Source organism: Lepisma saccharinum, unplaced genomic scaffold, assembly GCF_977018435.1.
Source record: "Lepisma saccharinum unplaced genomic scaffold, izLepSacc3.1 HAP1_SCAFFOLD_42, whole genome shotgun sequence".
Classification (NCBI taxonomy): domain Eukaryota; kingdom Metazoa; phylum Arthropoda; class Insecta; order Zygentoma; family Lepismatidae; genus Lepisma; species Lepisma saccharinum.
This window is the reverse complement of record NW_028142902.1, coordinates 912331-918216: the sequence shown is the minus strand read 5'-3', so window position 1 is coordinate 918216 and position 5886 is coordinate 912331.

The window sequence follows — 5886 nt, the reverse complement described above, 5'->3', positions numbered from 1 at the left end:
GTTATGAGAGTTTCCATGGTAACTAAGAATGAATATTACACAAGGATTCAATTTTTCCTGATGAGCCAATAGAGATCTTCGACCTGATTACATTTAATGTAAAATCGCCTTTGTATCTCCTATAGTAACGGAGATATGCGAGTTTGAAATTTTATATAATGTTATCGTAAAACGTGAGGCCATAGGTTGTATTACATTGTTTCAACAATCAGAGTGGTTATTTCAAATCTCCACGACGACGACTACAATCATGCACAAATAGATTGTTTGCTTTATTGTTATGAGAGTTTCCATGGTAACTAAGCATGAATATTACACAAGGATTAAATTTTTCCTGATGAGCCAATAGAGATCTTCGACCTGATTACATTTAATGTAAAATCGCCTTTGTATCCCCTAATGTAACGGAGATATGCGAGTTTGAAATTTTATATAATGTTATCGTAAAACGTGAGGCCATAGGTTGTATTACATTGTTTCAACAATCAGAGTGGTTATTTCAAATCTCCACGACGATGACTACAATTATGCACAAATAGATTGTTTACTTTATTGTTATGAGAGTTTCCATGGTAACTAAGCATGAATATTACAAAAGGATTAAATTTTTCCTGATGAGCCAATAGAGAGCTTCGACCTGATTACATTTAATGTAAAATCACCTTTGTATCTCCTATAGTAACGGAGATATGCCAGTTTGAAATTGTATATAATGTTATCGTAAAACGTGAGGCCATAGGTTGTATTACATTGTTTCAACAATCAGAGTGGTTATTTCAAATCTCCACGACGATGACTACAATTATGCACAAATAGATTGTTTACTTTATTGTTATAAGAGTTTCCATGGTAACTAAGCATGAATATTACAAAAGGATTAAATTTTTCCTGATGAGCCAATAGAGAGCTTCGACCTGATTACATTTAATGTAAAATCACCTTTGTATCTCCTATAGTAACGGAGATATGCGAGTTTGAAATTTTATATAATGTTATCGTAAAACGTGAGGCCATAGGTTGCATTACATTGTTTCAACAATCAAAGTGGTTATTTCAAATCTCCACGACGATGACTACAATCATGCACAAATAGCTTTTTTACTTTATTGTTATGAGAGTTTCCATGGTAACTAAGCATGAATATTACACAAGGATTCAATTTTTCCTGATGAGCCAATAGAGATCTTCGACCTGATTACATTGAGTGTAAAATCACCTTTGTATCGCCTATAGTAACGGAGATATGCTAGTATTAAATTTTATATAATGTTATCGTAAAACGTGAGGCCATAGGTTGTATTACATTGTTTCAACAATCAGAGTGGTTATTTCAAATCTCCACGACGATGACTACAATTATGCACAAATAGATTGTTTACTTTATTGTTATAAGAGTTTCCATGGTAACTAAGCATGAATATTACAAAAGGATTAAATTTTTCCTGATGAGCCAATAGAGAGCTTCGACCTGATTACATTTAATGTAAAATCACCTTTGTATCTCCTATAGTAACGGAGATATGCGAGTTTGAAATTTTATATAATGTTATCGTAAAACGTGAGGCCATAGGTTGTATTACATTGTTTCAACAATCAGAGTGGTTATTTCAAATCTCCACGACGACGACTACAATCATGCGCAAATAGATTGTTTGCTTTATTGTTATGAGAGTTTCCATGGTAACTAAGCATGAATATTACACATGGATTAAATTTTTCCTGATGAGCCAATAGAGATCTTCCACCTGATTACATTTAATGTAAAATCGCCTTTGTATCTCCTATAGTAACGGAGATATGCGAGTTTGAAATTTTATATAATGTTATCGTAAAACGTGAGGCCATAGGTTGTATTACATTGTTTCAACAATCAGAGTGGTTATTTCAAATCTCCACGACGACGACTACAATCATGCACAAATAGATTGTTTGCTTTATTGTTATGAGAGTTTCCATGGTAACTAAGCATGAATATTACACAAGGATTCAATTTTTCCTGATGAGCCAATAGAGATCTTCGACCTGATTACATTTAATGTAAAATCGCCTTTGTATCTCCTATAGTAACGGAGATATGCGAGTTTGAAATTTTATATAATGTTATCGTAAAACGTGAGGCCATAGGTTGTATTACATTGTTTCAACAATCAGAGTGGTTATTTCAAATCTCCACGACGATGACTACAATTATGCACAAATAGATTGTTTACTTTATTGTTATGTGAATTTCCATGGTAACTAAGCATGAATATTACAAAAGGATTAAATTTTTCCTGATGAGCAAATAGAGATCTTCGACCTGATTACATTGAGTGTAAAATCACCTTTGTATCGCCTATAGTAATGGAGATATGCTAGTATTAAATTTTATATAATGTTATCGTAAAACGTGAGGCCATAGGTTGTATTACATTGTTTCAACAATCAGAGTGGTTATTTCAAATCTCCACGACGACGACTACAATCATGCACAAATAGATTGTTTACTTTATTGTTATGAGAGTTTCCATGGTAACTGAGCATAAATATTACACATGGATTAATTTTTTCCTGATGAGCAAATAGAGAGCATCGACCTGATTACATTGAGTGTAAAATCACCTTTGTATCTCCTATAGTAACGGAGATATACGAGTTTGAAATTTTATATAATGTTATCGTAAACGTGATTCCATAGGATGTATTACATTTTTTCAACAATCAAAGTGGTTATTTCAAATCTCCACGACGACGACTACAATCATGCACAAATAGATTGTTTGCTTTATTGTTATGAGAGTTTCCATGGTAACTAAGCATGAATATTACACAAAGATTAAATTTTTCCTGATGAGCCAATAGAGAGCTTCGACCTGATTACATTTAATGTAAAATCACCTTTGTATCTCATATAGTAACGGAGATATGCGAGTTTGAAATTTTATATAATGTTATCGTAAAACGTGAGGCCATAGGTTGTATTACATTGTTTCAACAATCAGAGTGGTTATTTCAAATCTCCACGACAATGACTACAATTATGCACAAATAGATTGTTTACTTTATTGTTATGAGAGTTTCCATGGTAACTAAGCATGAATATTACAAAAGGATTAAATTTTTCCAGTTGAGCCAATAGAGAGCTTCGACCTGATTACATTTAATGTAAAATCACCTTTGTATCTCCTATAGTAACGGAGATATGCGAGTTTGAAATTTTATATAATGTTATCGTAAAACGTGAGGCCATAGGTTGCATTACATTGTTTCAACAATCAAAGTGGTTATTTGAAATCTCCACGACGATGACTACAATCATGCACAAATAGCTTGTTTACTTTATTGTTATGAGAGTTTCCATGGTAATTAAGCATGAATATTACACATGGATTAAATTTTTCCTGATGAGCCAATAGAGATCTTCCACCTGGTTACATTTAATGTAAAATCGCCTTTGTATCTCCTATAGTAACGGAGATATGCGAGTTTGAAATTTTATATAATGTTATCGTAAAACGTGAGGCCATAGGTTGTATTACATTGTTTCAACAATCAGAGTGGTTATTTCAAATCTCCACGACGATGACTACAATCATGCACAAATAGATTGTTTGCTTTATTGTTATGAAAGTTTCCATGGTAACTAAGAATGAATATTACACAAGGATTCAATTTTTCCTGATGAGCCAATAGAGATCTTCGACCTGATTACATTTAATGTAAAATCGCCTTTGTATCTCCTATAGTAACGGAGATATGCGAGTTTGAAATTTTATATAATGTTATCGTAAAACGTGAGGCCATAGGTTGTATTACATTGTTTCAACAATCAGAGTGGTTATTTCAAATCTCCACGACGACGACTACAATCATGCACAAATAGATTGTTTGCTTTATTGTTATGAGAGTTTCCATGGTAACTAAGCATGAATATTACACAAGGATTAAATTTTTCCTGATGAGCCAATAGAGATCTTCGACCTGATTACATTTAATGTAAAATCGCCTTTGTATCCCCTAATGTAACGGAGATATGCGAGTTTGAAATTTTATATAATGTTATCGTAAAACGTGAGGCCATAGGTTGTATTACATTGTTTCAACAATCAGAGTGGTTATTTCAAATCTCCACGACGATGACTACAATTATGCACAAATAGATTGTTTACTTTATTGTTATGAGAGTTTCCATGGTAACTAAGCATGAATATTACAAAAGGATTAAATTTTTCCTGATGAGCCAATAGAGAGCTTCGACCTGATTACATTTAATGTAAAATCACCTTTGTATCTCCTATAGTAACGGAGATATGCCAGTTTGAAATTGTATATAATGTTATCGTAAAACGTGAGGCCATAGGTTGTATTACATTGTTTCAACAATCAGAGTGGTTATTTCAAATCTCCACGACGATGACTACAATTATGCACAAATAGATTGTTTACTTTATTGTTATAAGAGTTTCCATGGTAACTAAGCATGAATATTACAAAAGGATTAAATTTTTCCTGATGAGCCAATAGAGAGCTTCGACCTGATTACATTTAATGTAAAATCACCTTTGTATCTCCTATAGTAACGGAGATATGCGAGTTTGAAATTTTATATAATGTTATCGTAAAACGTGAGGCCATAGGTTGTATTACATTGTTTCAACAATCAGAGTGGTTATTTCAAATCTCCACGACGACGACTACAATCATGCACAAATAGATTGTTTGCTTTATTGTTATGAGAGTTTCCATGGTAACTAAGCATGAATATTACACATGGATTAAATTTTTCCTGATGAGCCAATAGAGATCTTCCACCTGATTACATTTAATGTAAAATCGCCTTTGTATCTCCTATAGTAACGGAGATATGCGAGTTTGAAATTTTATATAATGTTATCGTAAAACGTGAGGCCATAGGTTGTATTACATTGTTTCAACAATCAGAGTGGTTATTTCAAATCTCCACGACGACGACTACAATCATGCACAAATAGATTGTTTGCTTTATTGTTATGAGAGTTTCCATGGTAACTAAGCATGAATATTACACAAGGATTCAATTTTTCCTGATGAGCCAATAGAGATCTTCGACCTGATTACATTTAATGTAAAATCGCCTTTGTATCTCCTATAGTAACGGAGATATGCGAGTTTGAAATTTTATATAATGTTATCGTAAAACGTGAGGCCATAGGTTGTATTACATTGTTTCAACAATCAGAGTGGTTATTTCAAATCTCCACGACGACGACTACAATCATGCACAAATAGATTGTTTGCTTTATTGTTATGAGAGTTTCCATGGTAACTAAGCATGAATATTACACAAGGATTAAATTTTTCCTGATGAGCCAATAGAGATCTTCGACCTGATTACATTTAATGTAAAATCGCCTTTGTATCTCCTATAGTAACGGAGATATGCGAGTTTGAAATTTTATATAATGTTATCGTAAAACGTGAGGCCATAGGTTGTATTACATTGTTTCAACAATCAGAGTGGTTATTTCAAATCTCCACGACGATGACTACAATTATGCACAAATAGATTGTTTACTTTATTGTTATGAGAATTTCCATGGTAACTAAGCATGAATATTACAAAAGGATTAAATTTTTCCTGATGAGCAAATAGAGATCTTCGACCTGATTACATTGAGTGTAAAATCACCTTTGTATCGCCTATAGTAATGGAGATATGCTAGTATTAAATTTTATATAATGTTATCGTAAAACGTGAGGCCATAGGTTGTATTACATTGTTTCAACAATCAGAGTGGTTATTTCAAATCTCCACGACGACGACTACAATCATGCACAAATAGATTTTTTACTTTATTGTTATGAGAGTTTCCATGGTAACTGAGCATAAATATTACACATGGATTAATTTTTTCCTGATGAGCAAAT